The sequence below is a fragment of the Chiloscyllium punctatum genome, chromosome 6 (assembly GCF_047496795.1).
Source record: "Chiloscyllium punctatum isolate Juve2018m chromosome 6, sChiPun1.3, whole genome shotgun sequence".
Taxonomy (NCBI): domain Eukaryota; kingdom Metazoa; phylum Chordata; class Chondrichthyes; order Orectolobiformes; family Hemiscylliidae; genus Chiloscyllium; species Chiloscyllium punctatum.
In genome coordinates, this window is record NC_092744.1 from 93992935 (window position 1) to 94019338 (window position 26404).

The window sequence follows — 26404 nt, forward strand, 5'->3', positions numbered from 1 at the left end:
CCAGTTGTGTATCAAAATGGCTAGATTTCCCTGTATTCCAAGTGACCTAATTTTGCTAACCAGGCCACCATGTCAAAGCCTTCATCAATCCTCTTTGGTGATTCTTCAAAATACTCAATCCAGCTTGTGAGACATGATTTTCCATGCACAAAGCCACATTGACTATCCCTAACCAGCCCTTGCTTAACCAGATGTGTGAAAATCCTATTCCCTCAGGATCCCTCCAATAACTTGCCCACAACTGATGTCAGGCTCACCGGTCTATAGTTCCTGAGAATAGCAGGGTATAGCATAGAGAACAACCGTCCCTGTGAAAACAGAGAACAGCAGTCACATTGTATAATGCAGAGAACATGAATCCCTGTGTCTAATATAGAGAACATGAGTCCCTATGTATAATATAGAGGATAGCAATCCCTCTGTCTATTACCAGTGCATGTGTATAATATAGAGAACAGCAGTACCTGTGTATAATATGGACAACAGCTGTCCCTGTGTATCATATAGAGAGCAGCAGTCGCTCTGTACAATGTAGAGGTCAGCAGTTCTTTTCCCTGCGGTGGGGGGTCCAGAACGAGAGGGCACAGGTTCAGCATGAGAGGGCAAAAAAAAAATCAACGGGATGTAAGGGGCAACTTTTTCATGCAGAGGGTGGTGCATGTATAGAATGAGATGCCAGAGGAAGTGGTGGAGGCATTTAAATTAAATTAAACTAAATTACAGCTTTTAAAGGGCATCTGGGATATATGAACAGGAAGCATTTAGAAGGATATGGACCAATGCTGGCAAATGGGACGAAATTAGGTTAGGATATCTGGTTACCATGGACGAGTTGGGCTGAAGGATCTGTTTCTGTGCTGCACATCTCTCTGACTCTGTGCCTTAAATACATCAGATCTTTGCTTCACATTGTTCTTAAAATCTCTCATTTAATACATGAAAGTGACTCTCATCATCATCAAAATCCGAACTGTTGATTACTTCAATAGCTTCATGTTTTGTTTTCTGAAATGCCGTTTGCCATTATGTAGAGCTGGTGGGCAACTTTGTAAAACTTTTGTTGTTGGGAATTGGAGTTGGTGGGAAGGGGCAGAATGTACCAGGGATGAAGTGACAACATTAACAGTGAGTGCTGAACATAACACGCAGAAAGACTCAAACGAATCGGATGGTAGAACAAGCTGATTTGCACGAAGGCAAGTCTGACTTGACTAACCGAAAGCTTTCCGTATTCGGATCATAAAGAATGCAACATTAAAAAAAAATCTACTGTTCGCCTTTTTTAATGGGGACGTGCACCATTCCCAGAAACACTGCAATACTGGGATGATGCGTGAAGTTATCGGAGCAAGCTCCTGACACAACTTCATCCTGCAAAAATCAGATTAATATTCAGTCCCTAAATCAGGGACTTATCAGATATTAAAACTGACAAGAACAGATTTTTTTATGGTCTGTACATTTGATCATGCCATACATATGTCCATATTTACAAACACTGATTCGCATTTATCCTTGTCATTTACAATCCTGTGCATTTTTCAATCTTGTACATATACATGTATTTGGCTGAGGCATCAGCAGAGCCCAAAAAAACGTCCGCATGGGCCCCCTGTTCTTCTTTCGGCAGGCCGATCTTACACGGTGGTCTTTCCCCACCGCGCCTTGGCGGCAGCTGCCCCAAGCTTCAGCGCGTCCCTCAACACGTAGTCTTGGACCTTGGAATGTGCCAGTCTGCAACACTCGGTCGGGGTCAACTCCTTCAGCTGGAAGATCAACAGGTTTCGGACCGCCCAGAGAGCGTCCTTCACCGAGTTGATGATCCTCCAGGCGCAGTTAATGTTCATCTCGCTGTGAGTCCCGGGGAACAGGCCATAGAGCACGGAGTCCCGCGTCACGGCCCTGCTCGGGACGAACCTCGACAAGCACCACTGCATTCCTCTCCAGACTTCCTCTGCATAGGCACATTCCAGAAGGAGGTGTGTGACAGTCCCCCCCGCAGCCACTTCGAGGGCAGCGTGCGGTGCGGCAGAGAGTCCGGGCGTGCATAAAGGATCTCACAGGCAGAGCCCTTCTCACCACCAGCCAAGCCACGTCTTGGTGCTTGTTGGAAAGTTCTGGCGATGAGGCATTCTGCCAAATGGCTTTGACAGTCTGCTCAGGGAACCGCTCGACAGGATCCGCCCTCTCCTTTTCCCGAAGGGTCTCAAGGACGCTACGTGCTGACCACTTCCTGATGGACTTGTGGTCAAAGGTGTTTTTCCTCATAAATTTCTCCACGAAGGACGGGTGATATGGAACGGTCCAACTACTCGGAGCGTTCTGCGGCAGCGAGGCCAGGCCCATCCTTCGCAACACCGGGGACAGGTAGAACCTCAGTACGTAGTGACACTTGGTGTTTGCGTACCGGGGGTCCACGCACAGCTTGATGCAGCAACACACAAAGGTGGCCATCAGGGTGAGGGTGGCATTGGGCGTGTTTTTTCCCCCATTGCACCGGTCTTTGTACATAGAGTCTCTTCGGACCCGGTCCATCTTTGATCTCCAAATGAATTGGAAGATGGCCCGGGTGACTGCGGCGGCACAGGTCCTGGGGATAGGCCAGACCTGTGCCACATATAGCAATACTGAGAGTACCTCACACCTGATGACCAGGTTTTTTCCCGCGATGGAGAGCGACCGTTGCCCCCATCTGCCTAGTTTCTGTCTCATCTTCCTAATCCACTCCTCCCAGGTCTTGGCGCACGCCCCAGCCCACCCGAACCAAATACCCAGCACCTTCAGGTGGTCAGTCCTGACGGTGAAGGGGATAGAGGATTGGTCGGCCCAGTTCCCGAAGAGCATGGCCTCGCTCTTGCCTTGGTTTACCTTGGCCCCCGAGGCCCGTTCGAACTGGTCGCAGATGCACACGACTCCGTGCACGGACAGCGGATCCGAGCAGAAAACAGCGACGTCATCCATGTACAGGGAGGCCTTAACCTGCAGGCCCCCGCTGCCAGGAATAGTCACCCCTCTCAGGCTCGCATCCTTCCTGATGGATTCGGCAAATGGCTCTATGCAACACACAAACAAGGCGGGTGAGAGGGGGCATCCCTGCCTGACTCCAGATCTTACAGGGAAGCTATCTGATTCCCACCCATTGATTGAGACTGCACTGACAATGTTGGTGTAGAGCAGTCTGATCCAATTTCCGATTCCCTCCCCAAAGCCCATTTTGGAGAGGACATCCCTCATATATGTATGCGATATCCTGTCAAAGGCTTTCTCCTGGTCCAGGCTGATGAGGCAGGTGTCCACCCCCCTGTCCTGCACGTAGGTGATCGTATCCCTGAGGAGTGCAAGACTCTCAGAGATCTTCCTGCCCGGTACAGCACAGGTTTGGTCCGGGTGGATCACCGATCCCAGAGCAGACCTGACCCGGTTGGCGATGACCTTTGACAAGATTTTGTAGTCTGCATTTAACAGTGAGATCGGTCTCCAATTTCTAATTTCCTCCCTCTCCCCCTTCCGCTTGTAGACGAGGGTGATGATGCCTTTCCTCATGGATTCACTCATGGTACCTGCCCGAAGCATACTGACATACACCTCCAGCAGGTCCTGGTCAATCAAGTCCCAAAGAGCGGAATAAACCTCGACCGGTAAGCCGTCGCTTCCGGGAGTTTTATTCTTTTCGAAGGACTCGAGGGCCTTGGTCAGTTCATCCAGAGATAGCGGCTGGTCCAGCCTCTCTCGTGTTCCGTCATCTAGGACCTCCGTGATAGAGGACAGGAACGACTGGGAGGCCGCGCTGTCGGTTGGCTTCGAGTCATACAGGCTGGCGTAGAAGGATTTGCTGATCCTCATGACGTCAGCCTGAGATGACGTTACCGAGCCATCTTCTTTCTTAAGGCTGCTGAGCACGGAGCTCTCTTTGTGCACCTTCTGGAAGAAGAAACGTGAGCACGTCTCGTCCTGCTCCACCGAGCGGACCCTGGACCGGAAGATTATCTTGGAGGCCTCCGAGGCAAAGAGCGAGGCTTGCTGGCCCTTCACCTCCTTGAGGTCCTCCGTGACATCGACCCCCATCGTCTGCAGCAGGAGCAGGTTCTGCATACTTTCCTGGAGCTGGGACAGTTTTCCCCGCCTCTCTCTCGCCTCCTGGACACCTTTGAGGATAAAGAACCTCTTGATGTTCCCTTTTACCGTTTCCCACCAGTCCGCTGGAGACTCAAAGAGGGGCTTCACGGTTCTCCAACCTGCGTAATCCCTCTTGAGCTCTTCGATGTTTCCCGGGGTCAACAGCTTAGTGTTCAGTTTCCACGTTCCCTTGCCCGCCCGCTGTTCGTCCTGTAGGTGACAGTCGGCCAGCAGGAGGCAGTGGTCAGAGAAGAACACCGGCTTGACGTCGGTGGATCTGACCGAGAGCGTTCGGGACACAAACAGGTAATCTATCCTTGAGCGGATAGACCCGTCTGCCCGTGACCAGGTGTATCTACGCTGCGCTCCATCTGCAGGGGCGCTGAAGACGTCGTGCAGCTTGGCGTCTTTGACCGTTTCCATCAGGGCCCTGGACGTAGCGTCCGGTTTACTGTCCCCCCCGCCGGATCGTCCATCAGCATCAATGATGCAGTTGAAGTCTCCGGCCAGAATGACCGGCCTGGACGTAGCCAGCAGCAGTGGAAGCTGTTGCAGGACGGCCAACCGTTCACTCTTACCCACTGTGGCGTACACGTTGATTAGTCTCACGGGAGCGTTTCTGTATTTGTCGTCTGAACATAACACGCAGAAAGACTCAAACGAATCGGATGGTAGAACAAGCTGATTTGCACGAAGGCAAGTCTGACTTGACTAACCGAAAGCTTTCCGTATTCGGATCATAAAGAATACAACATTAAAAAAAATCTACTGTTCGCCTTTTTTAATGGGGACGTGCACCATTCCCAGAAACACTGCAATACTGGGATGATGCGTGAAGTTATCGGAGCAAGCTCCTGACACAACTTCGTCCTGCAAAAATCAGATTAATATTCAGTCCCTAAATCAGGGACTTATCAGATATTAAAACTGACAAGAACAGAACTACACATGATCTTAGCCAAAAGGCCGAGAAGCGATACTTGTCGTCTGCCTGACTACCTTAGGACCCAGCCGCTTCCTACATTTACAATCAGCCTGACTGTGAACAAAGACCTATAGCTCACGGCTGACAGTTTCATTGCTGCCTAGTCATTTCCAGATCTTCTGACCAGAGTAAACGATCCGTTTGTCCAGGTGAATTCATTTAATCTTTTCTACGAAACTGTTTGATAGTGAATGTAGATGACCAGCAATGTACCAATCAGCTACGCTGGGGCCGAGTGTATGTCACTAACAAGCCGGTAGTGTGTCTCTGACAGAGTATCAATGAGATTGCAGCAACCCACTGGAACAGAGCTGGACACAGGGAATGGTGCAGCACAGAGGGATGTACTGCAGCCTCTCATTGTCTGCATCAGCTGTCACTCTGTATGGGCTCCTTCCCTAGTCCCACTCACCATGCTTTTCCCGATGATTGAATCCGGCTCCAGTGGCCCCTCAGGCAGTGCACAGCCAATAGTAACTACTGAATGAAGATGGTAGGGATTTACCTACTTACCTTGATGAAATGTGACATTCGTTCAAAAATAATTAACCTCAACTCCCCGCCATCATGTATCTATGCCATGATTTGGAGATGCTGGTGTTGGACTGGGGTGTACAAAGTTAAAAATCACACAACACCAGGTTATAGTCCAACAGGTTTAATTCTGTTGGACTATAACCTGGTGTTGTGTGATTTTTAACTTGATATATGCAATTGCCTGGAGTTTGTGCTGTTCCATTCTCTGGTATAAACAAACTGAGCTGTTAATGGTAACAATTCCTGCCTCTCCACAAGGCAAACAATTGAAACGGGTTCTAATTCTGATCGAGTACTATCACTGCCTGGAAATATTAGGCGACTGTTCTGAACGGAAATCCTTAGACTAATCCATCCATCTTGTATTATGTCAACTCTGATCTCCAAACCATTAAACTCTGCCAACCCCGTCAATTGAAATTAACAGAACCATGGTGGACCTGAAGTTCGATCGAGTGAATCAGCAACAAGTGATTTGGCTTTGACTCCAAATACTCGAATTGCAATTTGCTACATTAGAATTGCAAATCAAGATTCACAGAGTCGTGGAGTTGTACAGCACGGAAATAGACACTTTGTTTAAGTGGCTGGCATCCATCAGATAACTTGAATAAACCTAGTCCCAGTTATCAGCATCTGAATCCTTCCTATTCATATACCCATCCAGATGCTTTTCAAGTGTTGTAATTGTACCCGCCTTACAAACATCCACTCCATCCACCACCGATGCTGAGTTGAATCAAGGTGCACTGCAAACGTTTCCCCAAAATCCTTCGACAACACCTTCCAAACCGACAATTACTTCCACTTCGAAGGACACCTCCAATTTTGGTGTAATTTGCATACTTACTAAATATACCTCCTATCGCTATATTGAGACACTCAGAAACACATACATATACACAGACAGACACCCATACACACACACAAAGACACACATACACACACAAACATGCGCAAGCAGGCAGTCACACACACATATTCACAGATATTGCCAAGGACAGCAAAAGTGAAGACTTTAATAGAATTCATTTTTTCCTAAAACTAAATGACAAATTGGTAAATGTTCAGGAATGTGTGAGCTTACTGGAAATTTGTGCATAATTTTCGCTGGATATCTTGCCTTTAACAAATTTGTAAACTAAACAAGCAAAAAGTGGTCTGCTTAGCAGATTGTGAGACTCTTTTGAAAGGATGAAAGCTGTACTGTATTCCCGTTGAAATAAAGACCAGCAATGTGTTAAAAAAAAACATCCAAAGAACTGTGATTGCTGGAAATCAGAAACAAATTCAGAAATTGACTGAGTGACTCAGCAAGTCTGGCAGCATTTGTGGAGAGAAAACAGAGTTAATATTTTGGGTCCAATGACTCTTCTTCAGTACTGCGTTTTTCCAGCAATTGCAGATTTTGGTTCCACCATTCCATTTGCCTTCTCTATTACTCACTGAACTCCAATGTCAGCTTTTTCTGATTCACAGATGTGGAATCCCAAATCCCTCTGTTCTGTAGCTATCTGCAGTATTTCTCCATTTAAATAATATTAAACTCTTCCATTCTTCCTGACTTTCTCCTCCTTATATTCCACATGCCAAGTTTTCACCCACACATTTAACCTATCTAGAATGTTCTGCAGACACTGACATTCTCCCCACTTGCCTTCCTACTGATTTACAAACTTGGTGACAGTACATTCACTTCCCTCACCCAAGTCATTATTAATATGTGGTCCCAGGACTGTGGCACTCCACTAGAAACTGGTTGCCATCTATACCAGCTGCTCAGCCATGCATTCATCTGCTCTATCCTCCTATTCCTGTCCTCACTGGCTTGGAACACCGTGAGTAATCCAGATATTATTACTCTCGAAGACCTCCTTTTTAAATTCCTGTCTAACACTCTATTTTCTCCCTTCAGAAAATCATCCTTTTTCCTTCCTATTGTTCCAATGTGTACAATGACCTCCTGCTGATCCCTCTCCCCTGAGAGAACATTCTGCACCCTCTCGGAGAGATCCTTGATCCTGCACCAGGGAGGCAACACATAATTATGATTTTTTGTTGCTGGCCACAGAAACGTCCGTCTGTGCCTCGGACTAGAGAGTGTCTGAACACAATCAATCTCTTTTTAGATTAGATTACTTACAGTGTGGAAACAGGCCCTTTGACCCAACAAGTCCACACCGCCCTGCCGAAGCGCAACCCACCCATACCCCTACATCTACCCCTTACCTAATAATAGGGCAATTTAGCATGGCCAATTCACCTGAACTGCACATCTTTGGAGTGTGGGAGGAAACCAGAACACCCGGAGGAAACCCACGCAGACATGGGGAGAATGTGCAAACTCCACACAGAGAGTTGCCTGTGGCAGGAATTGAACCCAGGTCTCTGGTGCTGTGAGGCAGCAGTGCTAACCACTGTGCCACCGTGCCACCCATAAACCTGACATACCCCATAAACCTGCCACTCTTGAAACCTGGCATACCCCATCTCAATACCAGAAACTTGGCTTTTTGTGCTCAATTAGAACTGTTGAATGAAAGAGTTTTCTCTGCAAGAACGACATGAAGATGTTCAAGGTCCTCTAAATACCATTGAGCAGAATACTCTTCATTACGGGTCTTATTGTCTTAAACCGATGATTTTTATGACCTTGGTGTTTTGGTGACTGATGCATTTTCAAACCATGTACAATGCATAAGGATTTCTTTCAATTTCTTAGAAGAAAAAAAACTGCTTTCCATGTTGATTTCTAATTATTTTTTACTCTCGAGTTATTTGTCGATGTGCAATAATCACAAAATTATGGAAGATCCCTGTATCTTATGTTCACTGCAATATGCACTTTCGCTATCTACTTATTTATTTCATACGTCTGACATGAATGTCTAAACAGTGGCCATGAACAAGAAGTTGTAGATTAAAGCTACATCTCAATAAGCAAACCAATGGATGGAAACATGTAATTCTTGTAATCCTGCATTTTTGAACCAAAAGCAATTCTGCTGAATAATCACTGAATGGCTCATTTTTGTGAATCATAAAGCTAGCTACCATATTGTACTTTTCAGTTTACTGAACTTAATGAATACCCAATCATCATCACAACAAAGTGCTTTTAAAATATTGAATCTTTTTTTTAGATTACAACGTAATTTTCCAGTCACTGCCATGACAGTAATTTGCACAGTTATTGGAGTTAGTCTTTCTAACAAATATAGTGCGATTCGCATTTTAATTCCATCAATTGTTTCTTCGAACGAACACTCCAACTTAAAAATCAATTTACTGTTTAGGTGAACGATCCCATAATGGAACCAATGACTTCCCATTCGATGCCTCATTGTAAATATCTGATAATTGCTCATTTGAATGATCGTGGTAATCTCAGCCTGAAGCATTCAGAGAACTGTAATTACTTTTCATTAGAATGACTCCAGGTCGTTTCTCCACATTGCTCAGTGAAATAATTAACTGAAATTTCTCAGTATTCTTAAATGAAATGATATTATTTTGGCAATTCAATTGTTGGAATTATCTAATCATTGTTCAATATAGTTCAAAGTATTACTACGAAATTATGGCTCATAAATTAAATAAAGTAAAGATTTTGCAGTGGGCATTGTGAATATCAATTTTTATTTTGACCGTGGGAACAGTTGAATTGATTTAATTATGTTTAACTTCAATGTTAACATTTACTGTATCTATAAACACAATACAAGTTAATCACTTTTCATGGAACAAAATCATTTAAAATTCTTGTGACTGTTTGAAGTACAACAAAAGGAACTAACATCTCTTTATTGTTTCATGAAATAGTCACAGGACATTTTAAACTTTGGGAAGTTGAACATTTCTGGAAAGAAGGGAAGTTGTCTTCAGATGAAAAGCCGCATTGAGTGACTAATTCATTTATTTTCCTAATCATTTATGTTGCAAATGCATATTAATTTTCTTTTCATTCTTTGATAAAAAACATTGAACATATAGAACTATTTGATTGATTAAGTTTCGTTCATCAGTGTACACTGATCAAATGATTCGGTTTTTTTCTTATCATGAATAATCACGAGATTCATATTTAATTAAAGTCATTATTGCTTTGTTACATCATTACTGTAAATTACTAATTCGGTTTGTCAGTTCATTACACACAGGACATACGCAATTAATTCCCATTCAAATAATTGCAAGAAACATCTGATTAATTTTCATTTGAGTTGCCGCCGTAAATATGTGACTATACACTTGCCCTTCCCGGATGGTAACATTATGACGGGTTTTTGTGGAGCTCTGACAGTGTCTCTACGACAAGATCAGGAGGAATGATTTCAATTTCCATCTTCAGCGGAGATGTGTCAGAGTAGTTCGGAAATTATAAAAAGGAAAATATTAACAGTCGAAATTCCTCTTCAGCAAAATAACCAAATGCAACTTCATTTTATTCATTGGTCAGCTGATCACCTACATTTGTAACTAAACATTGCAATTCATCTAAATACTGGTATGTGCATTGATCAAATTAAAGTTCTAATTATTAGTCATTCATGAATTGTCAGGAATTTGTTTTTATTTTCCATTCACCTTTTCATATTGAATGTAAGATTGATATGCTGTGAAACTATTAGCGTGTTTTCATTTGAACATTTAATTTGTCTCTCTCTCACTCACTTATCTCACTTCATGCATGATGGCTTCAAAGCACTTTGCTAAACTTAAAGATTTTGTTGACTTTGAGTAGTATCTTTAGCACTCACTTATCAATTTAATCCAAAATCATAGAATCATCGAGACATAGAATCCCTACACTGTTGAAACAGGCCATTTGGCCCAACAGTCCACACTGACCATCCAAAGATTAACCCACCCAGACACTCCCTTGCTCGATTACTCAACATTTCCCCTGACTAATGCACCTAACCAAGGTAAAAACAATGACTGCAGATACTGGAAAACAGAGTTTAGATTAGAGTGGTGCTTGAAAAGCACAGCAGTTCAGGCAGCATCCGAGGAACATTAAAATCGATGTTTTGGGCAAAAGCCCTTCATCAGGAATACAGGCTGCATTCCTAATGAAGGGCTTTTGCCCGAAACGTCGATTTTACTGTTCCTCTGATGCTGCATGCATTGCTGTGCTTTTCCAGCACCACTCTAACAAAAACTAATACACCTAACCTAAACATCCGTGAACATTATGGGCAATTTAGCAAAGCCAACTCACCTCAGCTGCACATTTGTATACTATCACAATGTTATTGAAATCAATGCTCACACAAAGCACGATAGATAAAGCCACACAATGGTCTTCATGACCATCTAATTACTGTTCAGGAAATCATCTGAGTAATTGTCGTATTGTTCCTGAGATTAATCACCACAGTAAGCGTCTGGTCATCATTCCCTCCAATAAATACAATGGGTGTCTCTGAAATTTCTGTTCAGTAATTATCCATGATACTTGTTGCTCAAGGCAGTGTTTATTCTTCATTACGAGTGGCCAATGATTCTAACAGTCATTGATCTTGATCTTATTGTTACTGAGTGCAATAACCACAGTAAACATCTGGTTATCATTCTTGCGAATACATACAAGAGGTATCACCTTATTTTTCAATTGAGTAATTACACATGATACTTGTTGCTGAAAGTGGTATTTATTCTTTATGACAATTGGCCGACGACACTGACAGCAAGACATGTTGATAGTCCTGATTTGTTCATATTTTCAAACAGGTTTTCAGGCCATGTATTTCAAAAAGAAGTAATTTGACTTCGTGCAAATTTAAATGTGAACGTTTTCAGATATTTTCCATTCAAAGTGTTTATTTGCTTAATCAGATCGAACTTGAATCTTGCCTCTGTAAATTGAATTTATTGTATTTTCCATTCGTGGAAGTACTCATTAATTGGTTCTCATTTTCATCTTAAATTAGATGGAAATTTGAAATACTGATTTCAGTGAAAATTGTATGCATTATACATGAGTGGTCTCTAAAAGAAAATCACAGAAGGCTAGATAGAATTCTTGAACAGCCTGTATATTTGAATAAAAGAACACATTCCTTCTAAAGAACAAAGTTAAAAATTACTCAACACCAGGCTATAGTCCAACAGGTTTATTTAGAAGCACTAGCTTCCGCTTGATGATGGAGCAGTGCTCTGAGAGCGAGTTCAGCAAAATAATCCTGTTGGAAGATACCGTGATGTTGTTTGTTTTTTAACTTTGTACAGCCCAGTCCAACACTGGCGCCTCCAAATCACTCCAAAACAAAACACTCCTAAGTCTGTGGTTTAACAACTTAACATTCCTGCAACTAGATTATAATTCTCAATTTATCAATCTTAATAAATATTTAATCAATGTCATTTTTAATTCCCGGAAAACATCAAATCGTTTTGTTTGATAAAACACAAACTTTAATTGAAAATTCATTGTTATCACAATATGTGAATTATATTTTAACTCTCCAGTGATGTGAAGTGACCCTTGGACTGAAATTGGACGTTCTAAATTCACCGACAGGAAGAGAAATCGGGACAAATACAAAATTAGTTAAACTAAGTCAAACAGCAGCTGGAATCAATCAGCTCCAGGATGAATCAGATTTTCTTACACCTTGACTTCCAGCCAGTGCCTGAGCATTATACACCTCACTTCCAAATGTCAACAATGAAGGGTTTTCACACCAACACATTGGATTATTTAAATCCAGCTCATAACCATATGTGGACGTTTGTCACAAAATTATTAATCATTTTACAAATCATGAAAAATATCTCAAAGCTCTTGAAATAAAAGTAATCACTGCACATAAAGCCACACGATGGTATTCAAGGCCACCTAACTACTGTTCAGTGCAAAATCTTTTGTCAATATTGTATTGTTCTCAAGATGAATAGCCACAGCAAACATCACGCTTTCACAACATCTCAAATATATACAAGATACCTTCTTACATTTTACACACTACATCTATCCCACCCCATCACACTTCATTGTTTACGACGAAGGATGCTGAAAGTAGCATGTTTTGAGATAAAGGAATTCCTAAATATAGGCGAGTTTTCTGATAGGGTTCCCCAGTCATCATGATAAAAATGTAATTGCGACTCAGCACATTGTAACAAATCCCCATTAAACTTTTTCATGTATTTAGTCAGAGACAATGTTTCAAAATTTCCTCTGTAAATGCTGCTGACTGTTTTTTGCTATGATACTCATGTTCCTTGTCTATTTATTTTCTTTGTAATGCTGACACAAATGTCTGAATATTGATGACAAGAAAATTTGCAAGGATTATATATTGTATTTCTACAGAAGAAAAACTGAGTCAGCAAGTACAGATTGCAGGAGTATCTGAGAATGTTGAATGATTAATAATGACTGCATATCGAATGTATTTTACAAAACATCATGCCAGCATTCTCATGCTCAGTTCACTGATACTAATTATTATGTAATCAATATCACAGCAAACCCGTTTGGAAATATTGAATCACCTTAATGTGTCAGTGTTCTAAAATAGATTACCAATTCATTATTAGTTCAACAATCACACAGAAATTCAGTTTAGGTATTGTAACAAATATCGTGAGATTCATATTTCAATTTAAGTCACTATTTTGTAGTGCCAATTTTACAAAGAAAAATGGATCTTTTAATCCAGGTCAACACAATCACAAACCAAGCAATGATTCATCATCCAACACTGACAGGAAATATCTGATATCTTCTAATTTGAATGCTCACAGAAATCATTGGATTAATATTCGGTCTTACAAATGAAGATACGCCTGATTGTTTTAGACTCCAATAATTAATGTTCAATTCTACATGTAACAGATAGCAATATGACATTTCTAATCATTTTATGTTTGCAGTGACCAGTTTTAACACTAATTGTTACTTATATCTAATATTTAATTATTGATCAAATCCGGTATAATCGGCTTTAAGTCTGGAAATAAGTCTCAGTAACGTACGCATATTACATGGTACTGTTTCCTAATGGTAGCGAATGTTGATTTTTATTTTAATGCTGAAATCCTTGTTGATTTGCTGCTGTAGGGATGCCCTGAGCAGCCTGCCTTGGAATTAAAACACAAATAGTGGAGAGTAGATAAACAAGACTAACAGTCTGTTTCAGTCTTAATGGAAAAAAAGAACATTTTGCACAATCCTACTCCAATTCCATAAGTATGCCATTCCAGACAGTCATATTCCAGATAGTGATAAGAGAATGCCAGCATACAGAAAAATGACCAACCCTGACTTCATTAATGAAAGAATGATTGCCCCAGTGAATGAATAAACACCAGTTGTAGGATAGAGCCCAGCTAACTTCCACAGCTGCTATCAGGGAAGCAGACAGGGTTTGATTGTCAGAAATAGTTACTATTTTAAAGTTGCTCAGAACATTTAAGAAGTTTCTAATTACATACTCTTGAGAATAGTGAATAAGGCAGAGTGATAGACCCATAGGACTGCAGCAATTAATTTTGTAATCTGCGGAAATAAAATGCACAGAGAGATCCCAAGGCAGGCGATTATAGCACCTGTAAACACCATGAAACAATAGGAAGCTGGGGCTATCCATAGCGATGTCCATCTAAGATTAGGTGTTCTACAGGATCGGGTGTCAGTATAAGGAGGGAAGGACTGTAACCACGTTGCATGTGGCCATTGTAATACAGAAAGTGTGTAAAAATACTGCTTTTTACTGTAAACGTTACAGTGTGTCATGGACCTCCCTGCCGAACTTGGCCTCGGGGGATGATCCCTTCATTAACTGATTTCAGCATGTGTAAACATTTTCCACTTGCCTGAGTTCTGCCTATCTCCTGAGTCTTCATTCCCTGTCAGGGGAAGTCACTCCTACAGCTATGGTGACATTTAAATTCAATACAAACACTTATTATCTGTGAAATTATTACTTGCAGAGCAATATCATTTTCATGTTAAAATTGTTTTACTTTTTTCGTGTGCAAAAAAAAATGTAGGTACATCCATTTGTTATTTAGTTCAACTAATACTAAATTTTAAATTATTGTAAAGACTACAATGGGTGTGTGTGTGTGGGGGGGGGGGGGCGGGGGGAAGAACGATTTTTCAGCTCAAATGTCACATTAAGTTAAAGTAAAGACATTTTTCAAATCATGTGACCACCAAAATGATATTTATTTTAATTTCATTTTGAGATAGTTTCATTTTCTTCCAACATTAGTTGTCAGTGAACAATAATCACACAATTATTAGTCATTTCTTACAAAATGACTTCCTGTACCAAATGTCATTAACCCGATGTTTTGTTCATAATAATGCTCACTTTCCCGGCCTAATAATTTTCTTCCTAGTTCTGACATTTGTCTAAACATTTATCATGATAAAGGTTACATTAATAAAATAGACAAGAACCGACCAAAAATAATTGAACTGTGTTCAATCGTTGCTGAGTTTTTTTAATTATTAAAGTCACGTTTTATATTTTAATTTTCAGTTTATTAATCTTAATGAATATACAATCGTCATCAGAGCAAAGTGTATTCAAAATATTAAGTCAATTTATCCATCAGGATTTTAGAAACAATGATCAAATACAATAATTACGCAATACTTTAACTTAGGCTTGATAACAAGAACAATTTGCTTTTAATACCTTTCATATTTCTTAGTGTGAGTGCTACAATATTAAAACATGTGCGATCAGGCCAATGTACCCACAAAAGACCAATAATTGCCATTGCAACATCATTTGTAAATATCTGACTTTTGCTTATTTGAAAGATCACAGTCTTTTCAGCCATTGGAATTGAGAGAACACCAGTTAATTTACACTGCAATATTTCTCTTCGTTTCTGAACATTACTCGGTGGAATAGGAAGAGGAGATACCTCATCATTCTTAAATTCATTAATAAAAGTTTTCAAATCGATTTGTTGCCAATACCTAATAATTGTTCAATTCGGTAAGGGGTGTAATTATGAAACTATGTTTCCATATAATAACTAATGCAAGGACATTGCAATGTACAATCTCTGAATCACTCCGAATATTGCTTTTCATTTTAAACTTGGAAACACTTTTGAATTGATTTGATTGGAAATCACTGTAATGTTAACATTTATTGTGTTTTTATTCACTATAACAATTGAATATTTTTCATGTGCAAAATCATTCAAATCCCCATGAATTTTTTGATGCATACAAAAAAGGGTTGGCATCTATCTTATTTCATTAAACAATCACAGGAAATGGTGACTTGTTAGAAATCATACATTTACAGAAAGAATGAAAGTTGTCTTCAGCTGAATAGGCACATTGATTGCCCAATTCATCATTTTGTTCCAATTTACGTGTAGAACAAAAACATTTTAAGTTGCATTTCAGAAAATGAGAAACTTCTGACCATATAGAATAATTAAATTATTTTTTGTATATAATGCACACTAATCACACAATCCTGTCAAGCTATCATTCCACAAGTGATCATAAAATCATGCTTAATTAAGACATTTGTTAACTCCCATCATTATTGTAAATTACTACTGAATTTTCAGGAGATTACACACAGTATCCAACCATTTAATTCCAATCCTTTTATCACAATAAACATCTGATTACTTTTCAGCCTGCCCAGCCTGGTTGGGAATGTTATGAAGGAATCTTGTGCAACTCTGGTCGTGTCTCTGTTACCAGACCAGAGGGTACAATTTCAATTCCCACCTTGCACAGAGCTGTGCCAGAGCAGCTCTGAATGTTGATTAGAAAATATCTAAGAATCGAATGAATTGCCTTTCAATTCAACATTAGATATGTTTTCATTTGTTGTTCATTCCAATAATCACAGTATCTGCTATATATTTTCTTCAGTCTGCGAATAGCAGAATGTATCTAATTCCACTCAATCAATATTCTTTGCAAAATATTTGATAATGTTGCACTCACAAAGATGAAATATGCAAAGTACAGATATTCCTTGATTTTCTTTTGTTCTGAAGAGCTGAGTTCAGACTGCACATAGATCTTGATGCTTCAAAGGTATAAATATGAGGAAAAAATCAAGTTCTTCTTCAGTTAAATAAACAAATGCCACTTCCTACTATATATCAATTTTTAGTTATTGATCTGTTTATGAGTTGTCTGAAATTTGTTTTTTGTTTTCCATTCATCTATTTATATTGAATGTAAGATTGAAATGTTGTGAAAATATCCGAGTGCATCCATTTGAAATTGAATTTGCATATTTCTCTCTAATCCAGTTTATTGCATGATGACTTAACTGTGTTTTGTTCAGCAAACCTCGTGAATCCTAAAAATTGTCTAATCTTAAATAAGATCTTTCACACCCAGTTATCAGTCTGTTCTGAATTCATGTAAATATCTAAGTTTATTGAAATCAATGTTCACACAAAACAGTGCACATAAAGTGACACAAAGATATTCAGCTGATTACTATTCAGTGGAATAACCTGAGTAAGTATCTTATTGTTCCTGGGACAAATGACAACAGTATGCATTTATTTACTATTCTATGCAGTTAATGCAATTGATGTGTTATATTTCAGTTCAGTCGTTAATGTTGATTTATATTGTTTAAACCAATAATTCTACTTTATCACAGATATTAACTATACGACAATAACGTTGGGAAGCATATTTTTGTCTAGCTAACAATCTTTAAGCTCCTTTTTTATTGTGTGTGTACAAGAGACAATTCAAATTATAACAATTTTTATTACAAATTGAACAAATACTGCATTTTAAATTTGTGAAGTTCCTACATTTTTCAAAAGGGTTTGTCTTCACTGTGTATGTCACATTAAAAAAAACTGCTATTTCAAATCATGCGTGCTACAAAATGATTATTGTTTTCATTTCATTGTAAGAAAAGAACTGCTTTGACCATGTTGATTTTTTGGCATTTCTATTCCAACATTTTTCATCATTGTCCAAAAATGACAATATTATTAAAATCGCATATACGCCACATGTCATTGACTACATTGTTCAGTTTCAAGCTCCCTTCCATGACTTACGAATTTTCTTCCTAATTCTGACACAAATCTTTAAACATTGATCATAATATTGATCATATAAATTGATGAAACATATCTCTACAAGGAATCCGGTGTATGGAAATTCACAATTCCTGTATTATGTACATTTTTTACTTATAAAAAGAAGAATTTCGCTCAATAATCACAGAATGGCTCATTTTTCTTCAATCCATAAAGCTAGGTACTATGTTTTATTCCTCAGTTTACTCATCTTAATAAATATCCAATCAACATCACAACAAAGTGCTTTGAAATATTGAATTATTTTAATTCTTCAAAAGAGCATTCATTATCAAGTCATTGCCATGATAATAATGGCACAATTATTTATAAAAAAGTCTTTTGAACAAGTATAGTGAGATTCACATTTACATTTAATCCATTATTTCTGAGTACTAATAGTACAGTATGAAAATGCCTTTATTTTTCAGGTCACCTACTCCACAAAGGAACTGATGAATTCCCATCCAAAGTCATTGCAAATATCTGATGTTTGCTCATTTGAATGATCACGGTAATGTCAGCCTTAAAATTGAGGAAAATGTAATTACTTTTCACTGAATTAATTCCAGTTCATTTCCAGACATTGCTCAATCACTTGCAAAAAGAGATTTTTCATTATTCTTGAATGCATTGACAGACTTTGATAATTCAAGTGTTGCTGATTTATTTAACAAAAAATAATAATTATTCAATCTAGTAGATTGCGCAAATGTGGATTTACGGCACAGTACATGAACCACTGTAAAGATATTGCAGTGCACAATCTCTCAATCATTGTAAATATCAATTTTTATTTTACCTGTTGAAACATAGGTGAATTCAATTAATTATATTTGACTTCAATGCTCACAGTTATTGTGTTTGTAATCATAATACGACTTACGGATGTTTCATGCAACAAAATCAAATGAAAAAGAATTAGCATCTCTATTCTTTCATTCAGCAATGGCAATAAATTTTGATTTTTAAAATTTTGAATATTTTGGAAAGAAGGGATGTTGTCTTCAGTTGAATTCTTGCATTGACTCACTAATTCACTCACTAATGCCTGGAAAATATTTGAGAATGTTATGGTTTTAAAGGTGACAAGGCGAAGTGATCGTAAGTCATCATTTATTTTGTTAGAAAGAGCTTGATTCAAACATTTCGAACACACACACACACACACAGTTATTCTGCTGTGAAACAAGGGGATAAACAAGTCGCTTTCTTCCGCATTCAGTAAATATATGCCACTTCCAATTATTCATTAGTCAGCTAATTACCTACATTTGTCATGAAAAATTGCAATTCGTCTAAATATTGTTATGAACTTTGATCAAATTAAATTTTTAATTATAGTTTATTCATGAATTGCCGGGATTTTGTTTTTTATTGTTTTCCATACACCTATTCATATTGAATGTAAGATTGACATGCCTTGACAATGTCGGAGCGTGTTCATTTGAAACTTTTTTTTCGTATCTTTCACTGATTTTACTTATTGCATAAGATTACATGGTACCTCAGTGGTTAGCAATGCTGCCTCACAGCGCCAGGGACATTCGTTTTATTCACTCCTCGGGTGACAGTGGGGACTTTGCACGTTCTCCCGAAGTCGATGTGACTTTGCTGTGGTGTCCTCCCACAATCCAAAGATGTGCAGGTTAGGTGAGCTGGCACGCTAAATCGCACATTGTGTACAGGGATATGTGTATTAGTAAGCAATAAATGTGAAGAAATATGATCGGGAAAAGTTTTTGGGTGGGTTAATCTTTAGATCTTTCAAACAATTGGCCTGTTATTACACTGAGGTAACAGGGGTGCTTTCGTGGCGTCGCTGGTATTATGGTGCGCCCCGAGATCTAACCCATGTTGGAACTGAAACGGAGGAATCTACAGAGAGGCTACAGAATGACATCACATCCATTTGGTTTTCTTTAAATCACTGACGAGAAGGAAAATGTAAACGGGGAGGGCGAGTGGTGAAGTGAGGCAGTTGCAGCTCTGGAGAAAGTCCAACGGTTCCTCTGAGAGTGTAATTTCTTTCATTGCTGTTGCTGATTGAATGAGCCACTAACGTGCGAACTGCTCCAAAACATTTAGGACTTCTGGTACCAATTCTCGCACGTTGAATAACGACAGACGGCTTCCAAATGAGGTCTGTAAGAGACGACTTTGGGATACATTTTAACAAGCTGCACTGTTGGACTTTTTCAGCCGAAACGGCAGCAGAGAGATTCGAACTCACGAGGCTGCAGCCTTAATTAAGCGACTTAGACCGCTCGGCCACGCTACCAACACGCCTAGCGGACCATTTTCTTGCACTTCCAATTGTGCTCCTGCATAGCAACAGCTGCAAACTCACGTGAAAACGGTTCCATGATCCCTCTCCGACTCGCACAGTTGCGGGGATGTGCCCGTCTACAATATCAATTTCTCAGCAGATAACGATAGCCCATCAATCCAGACAAATATCACTGGTAAGCTGAGTCTATCTTCTCAGACTGGGTTCAGCTACAAATGTATCTGTGAGTGCGTGAGAATATATGATCGCTTATGATTGGGTCAAATTACCATGAGCTACTTGACATTACTGCAATTTCAATTCTTGCTTTGCCAAATGATTTCACCCATTGCTCGAAACAGGACAACTTTCACGTTTACACGGAACACGAAACACACCGGACTACAGGGAAAACGCACAAAGCTGAGCAGGCCGCGTCCCAAATCATACCGTGTAGCATAGTTTCAGTCACTGTGTCTGTTTTGCAGAATAAGGTTCCCAAAGAATGATCCACCCTAAAACCGGAGGTAGCATTACAATCCGAGAACGACAGATTACATTGTGAGGATGCTCTGACCTCGGAGGCGGTTCGAGATGCCACTTTCCTTGCCTTTTACCTTAACCGTGCAATTTGCTGCAGAGATGTTCACAACCTGGACATGAGCCACATGGATACCCACTGGGTTGGAAACCTGTGTGGGAATCGACGAGAAAAAGCGACTCAATAAAGTTTAACAAGTTCCATGGTGCTTTTTAGAAATGCAGTTTCTGTTCACCTCAATCTAAAAGGCAGTTTCTGAACATAGTAACAGAAGTCAAAAGGTAATTACCTCACCCCACCCCCACTCCGGAAGAGGTGCTAACTGCCCTTGATTGCTTTTTGTTCTCGATGTGAAGAGCTCTCACGCCTCTGAGTCACCTTCACGTGTCTGGTTGCTGAGTGAATCAAAAAGAATGAATTTCACCAGAGCTGCAACTGCCTCACTTCCCCACTCGCCCTCCCCGTTTACATTTTCCTGCTCCTCAGTGATTTAAAGAAAACCAAATGAATGCGATGTCACTCTGTAGCCTCTCTGTCGATTCCTCCGTTTCAGTTCCAACGTGGCTTAGGTCTCGGGGCGCACCTTAATACTAGCGACGCTATGAAAGCACAGGTCCAGAGGTTCCTCTGAGAGTGTAATTTCTTTCATTCCTGTTGCTGATTGAATGAGCCACTAACGTGCGAACTGCTCCAAAACATGATTTAGGACCTCTGGTGCCAATTCTCGCACGTTGAATAACGACAGACAGCTTCCAAATGAGGTCTTTCAGAGACGACTTTGGGATACATTTGACAGACAGACTAGTTCACGAATTCGTGGTGCGCTGTGACACCAGCGCATCAGCTTCTTCCCTGTCTTTGAACCGGGCCGCCTGCGCAAGAAATGCAAATGCGGTAATGCTTTTCGTGGAAAGATCAGAAGGCGGTAACTACACTCTCAAACAGAATGGCATATGATCAGAACCAGGTTGGAGAAAAACTTTACAATGCTTTGCACTGTAAGTAAATGGAATTGCATTGCACTTCACTACGAGAGCAGATTTGTTCAAGCAACTTCGAAGGCAGGTTTGTAGATGGGAAAGCAAGCAAGAAAGCTCCGTTCTTGTCTATGTCAAAGGCTGCAGTTGAAGAACAAAGCAGTTTCTGCCCAGTTTCGTACTGGGGACCTTTCGCCTGTGAGGCGAACGTGATGATCAATGCACTACAGAAACAAGCCTCAGCCGTTCCTGCTGCAGCTTTGTGGCATCCAGCACTGAAAGTTGAAGCCATTATTCGTTTCACCTTTCTGTTTCCAATAGCTCGTTGTTTCCCAGCGTAATTGACATCTTGAAAACGTAAAAAAAAGACACGTGAAATTGATGACAAAATATAGACAAGGATGTCGTCAATGTTTGGACCGTAGGGCGAGGTGGAATAGGCTGGGACGACTTTCCCTGCAGCGTAACGGCTGCGACATGATCTAATGGAAGGGTTGTAAACTGAGTATTTACGTGTTTTACCCAAGTTGGGGTGAGTTGAAAACTCGAGAGCATAGGTTTAAGGTGGGAGGGGTGAAATTGACAAAGGACCTGAGGCACATTTCCCACACAGAAGGTTGTGCGTGTATGGAATGAGCTACCAGAGGAAGTGGAGGAGGCTCAGAAAATTCCAAAGGTAATCGGATCATTTTCTGGATAGGATGGGTTTCGAGGGTTTGGGGCCAAATATTGGGAAACTGGACTTGTTTAAATTTGGTTATGTGGTGAGCATGCTCGAGATACACCGAAGTATTTATTTCCAAGCGGTGTACCCCAATAACGTTGTGTTGCTTACACCGGCTTTAAAGGATTACTTTTTAGTGGAGCTTGCCATCGCAGTCTGTGGCACAATCCTTTAGTGTGTTCGACTGCTCACGGGAAAGGTAGTATTGCGAAACACTGCAGAAAGGAACGACTTCCTTACTTTTGCTCCGACTGACCATACTCTGAAATTTTCCCAGATCCACAGTTAAGGATTTTTTCAGCTGGAAGTTACCTCAGAAACCCTGTTAATTCGTAATGTAATGAGCGAATCTCAAAACAGAAAGCATTTAACACGGAACACAAACAAAGCTGGCAAACCTAATGCATTTTCAGACACAGAGATGCATGAATGCAAAATATGAGAGAGTCCGAGGGCATGAGTTATAAAGTAATCTCACAACTAACAACAGGGCAATTCCAAACTACTCTTTCAAACATACTGCAGTCTTAGTGCACCATCACTTCCCAGACAATGCTGTAAAGAGAGAAAGAAAGAACCTAATAAGAATGGGCCATAAAAAGTGAATTTCACCAATCACAGTCTCGATTAGATTACCTTTCCATTCCGATGTCTCCAGGACGGAAATGAAGGAAATGGGAGAAATTCAATAACATATCACATCGAAATTCATTGGAACGATTTTCTCATTGGCCAGAAAACCAAATAACGACGAGTCAAGTCACTGCAGGACTTTGTTTCACAACAGCAATGAAATAACAGTCTCCATTCGGTTCCAGTAAAAGCTCAACTTGCCTGGAACAGCAGAGGTGTTTGCGATTTTCCGCGTGGCTGGCGAACACGATCCTGACAGCAGAGACTCTTTGAAGTATTTGGCTCTATCCCACACCACAGTTAATTCTCTAAAGCAAGTCCATTTTCCTTTTGTTTTCAACATCAACATGCTGTGGGGACCAAAACAACACTTTAACAATGCTGCAGCGTTGGAGTTGATCAGCAGAAATGGCAGTGGTGAGATTCGAACCCACGCAATTAAACATTTATATATATATATATATATATATATACACACACACACACACACACACACACACACACACACACACACACACACACACACACACACACACACACACACACAAAACCCTCCAACATAACACTCTCTCCGGCGATTAAACAGATTTAAACAGAAACACAAACCCATCTTGATACCATCACCCTGTATCCTGCCATTAAACAGACATGCACAGAAACACACACACACTCAACCCTCCACCACAACCCTATCCCCTGTAATTAAACAGATATACGTAGAAATGCACAAATACACAACTGTTGACCACCACATTGTTTTCTGCCATTAAACAGATATTCTCAGAAACACACACACAAACACACACAAAACCCCCGACCAGCATATTGTTGCCTGCCATTAAGCAGAAACACACGCACAACCCTCAAGCACCACATCGCCTGCCATGAAACAGCTTTACTCAGAAACAAACACATACAACCCTCCACCACCAGCCTGTCTCCTGCAATTAAACATATATACACAGAAACACACACACACCAACCTCGACCACCACCCTGTCACCTGCCATCAAACAGATATACACAGAAACAAACATGCAATCTTCTACAAACACCCTGTCTACTGACCTTAAACTGATAGACACAGAAACATACACAACCCTCCACCACCATCTGTCACCTGCCACTAAGCACACAGACACAGAATCACAGACACTCTACCCTCCAACACCACCGTGCCTCCTGACATTGAATAGAGATACGCAGAAACACACACAACCCTCCATGACCATCCTGTCTCCTGCCATTGAACAGATATACAGAGAAACACACACACACCATCATGTCTCCTGCCATTAAGCACATATACGCAGAAACACACACACACAACCCTCCACCACCAACATGCCACCTGCCATTAAACAGTTATACACAGAAACACACACACAACACCCTCCACCACCACCCGGTCCCTAGCCCTTAAATAGATATACACATTAACACACACGCACACAACCCAATATGACTACCCTGCCTCCTGACATTAAAACAGGTAGACACCGAAACCAACGCACAACCCTGCACCACCACCCTGTCTCCTGCCTTTAAGCAGATATACACACAAACACACACACACCCCTCAACCACTCCCCTGCTTCCTGCTGTTAATCAGATATACACAGAAACACACTCGCACAGCCCTTAAACAGATATACACAGAAGCACACACACACCCCTCCACGACCACCCTGTCTCCTGCCATTAAACAGATATACACAGAAGCACACACACATCCCTCAACCACTACCCTGTTTCCTGCCGTTAATCAGATACACACAGAAACACGCACACACAACCTCGACGACCACCCTGCCTCCTACCATTAAATAGATATACACGGAAACACACGCCCAACCCTCCAACACCGCAATGTTTCCTGCAATTAATCGATTTTACACAGAAACACATGCATAACCTTCCACCACCACCAGCCTGTCTCCTGTAATTAAGCAGATATATACAGAAAAACACACACAACCCTGCACCACCACCTACCACCTACCATTAAACATACATACACAGGAAATAAAACACACATGGACAAACATCCCCCCCCACCAATACTCTGTCTCCTGACATTAAAAGATATACACAGAAACACACACACACACACCCCTCCATCACCACCCTGTCTCCTACCAGTAAGCACATAGACACAGAATCACAGACAACCTACCCTCTACCCCCACCCTGTCTCCTGCCATGAAAAAGATATATGCAGAAACTCGCATACACACACACACACACCCACACACACCTCCATAAACACCCTGCTTCCTGCCATTGGACAGATATACACAGAAACACACACACACACATCAAACTGTCTCGTGCCAGTAAGCACATATACACGGAAACATTACACACACACACAGACAAACACACACACATGCGCACACACAAACACGCGCACACACACACTCACTCAAATCTCCTTGACCACCCTGTCTCCTGTCATCAAACAGATATACATGGACATATACACACACACAAAACCTTCCACGAAATTTATAGCTGAGGGAGCGGCAGTTACGATGAGATTAGGCAAACATTAGGAAGTATAGGATGGTGAAGGAACCTGCAGGGGATGGGCACATTAGAAATGTGAAGCTTATTCAAGGAAAAGCTCCTGAGTGTCCTACATAATTATATACCTGTCAGGCAGGGAGGAAGCTGTAGAGCGTGGGAGACGTGGTTTACAAAGGAAGTGGAATCTCTGGTCAAGAGGAAGAGGGAGGCTTATGTTAGGATGGGATGTGAAGGCTCAGTTAGGGCACTTGAGGGTTACAAGGTAGCCAGGAAAGACCTAAAGAGAGAGCTCAGAAGAGCCAGGAGGAGACATGAGAAGTTGTTGGCTGATAGGATCAGGGTAAACCATAAGGCTTTCTATAAGTATTTAAAGAATAAAAGAATGACAAGAGTAAGATTAGGGACAATCAAGGATATTAATGGGAAGTTGTTTGAGGAGTCGGAGGAGTTAGAGGAAGCACTAAATGAATATTTTTCGACAGTATTCACTCTAGAAAATGACAATGTTGTCGAGGAGAATATTGAGATACAGGCTACTAGACTAGGTTGGATTGAGGTTCACAAGGAAGAGGTATTAGAAATCCTGCAGAGTTTGAAAATAGATAAGTCCACTGGGCCAGATGGGATTTAGCTTGGGATCCTCTAGGAATCCAGGAAGGAGGTTGCCGAGCCTTTGGCATTGATCTTTCAATCCTCATTGTCTACAGGAATAGTGCCAGAAGACTGGAGGATAGCAAATGTGATTCCCCTGTTCAAGCAGGGGAGTAGAGACAACTCTGGTAATTATAGACCAGTGAGCCTTACTTCAGTTGTTGGTAAAGTGTTGGAAAAGGTTATAAGAGATAGGATTTACAATCATCTAGAAAATAATAATTTGATAATGGATAGTCAGCACGGTCTTGTGAAGGTTATGTCGTGCCTCACAAACCATATTGAGTTCTTTGAGAAGGTGACCAAACAGGTAGATGAGAGTAAACCGGTTGATGTGGTGTATATGGATATCAGCAATGGATTTGATAAGGTTCCCCACAGT

At 40.7% G+C, this 26404-nt stretch overlaps 2 non-coding genes across 2 annotated transcripts; both read right to left on the minus strand.

Annotated features, from left to right (window-relative positions):
- Positions 1 to 1288: 1288 nt before the first annotated feature.
- Positions 1289 to 1475, minus strand: LOC140479213 (U2 spliceosomal RNA). The gene has a single exon (XR_011960994.1). It is a non-coding gene; the product is annotated as a U2 spliceosomal RNA (small nuclear RNA).
- Positions 1476 to 4903: 3428 nt separating this feature from the next.
- Positions 4904 to 5094, minus strand: LOC140479210 (U2 spliceosomal RNA). Its single transcript, XR_011960991.1, has one exon. It is a non-coding gene; the product is annotated as a U2 spliceosomal RNA (small nuclear RNA).
- Positions 5095 to 26404: the final 21310 nt, after the last annotated feature.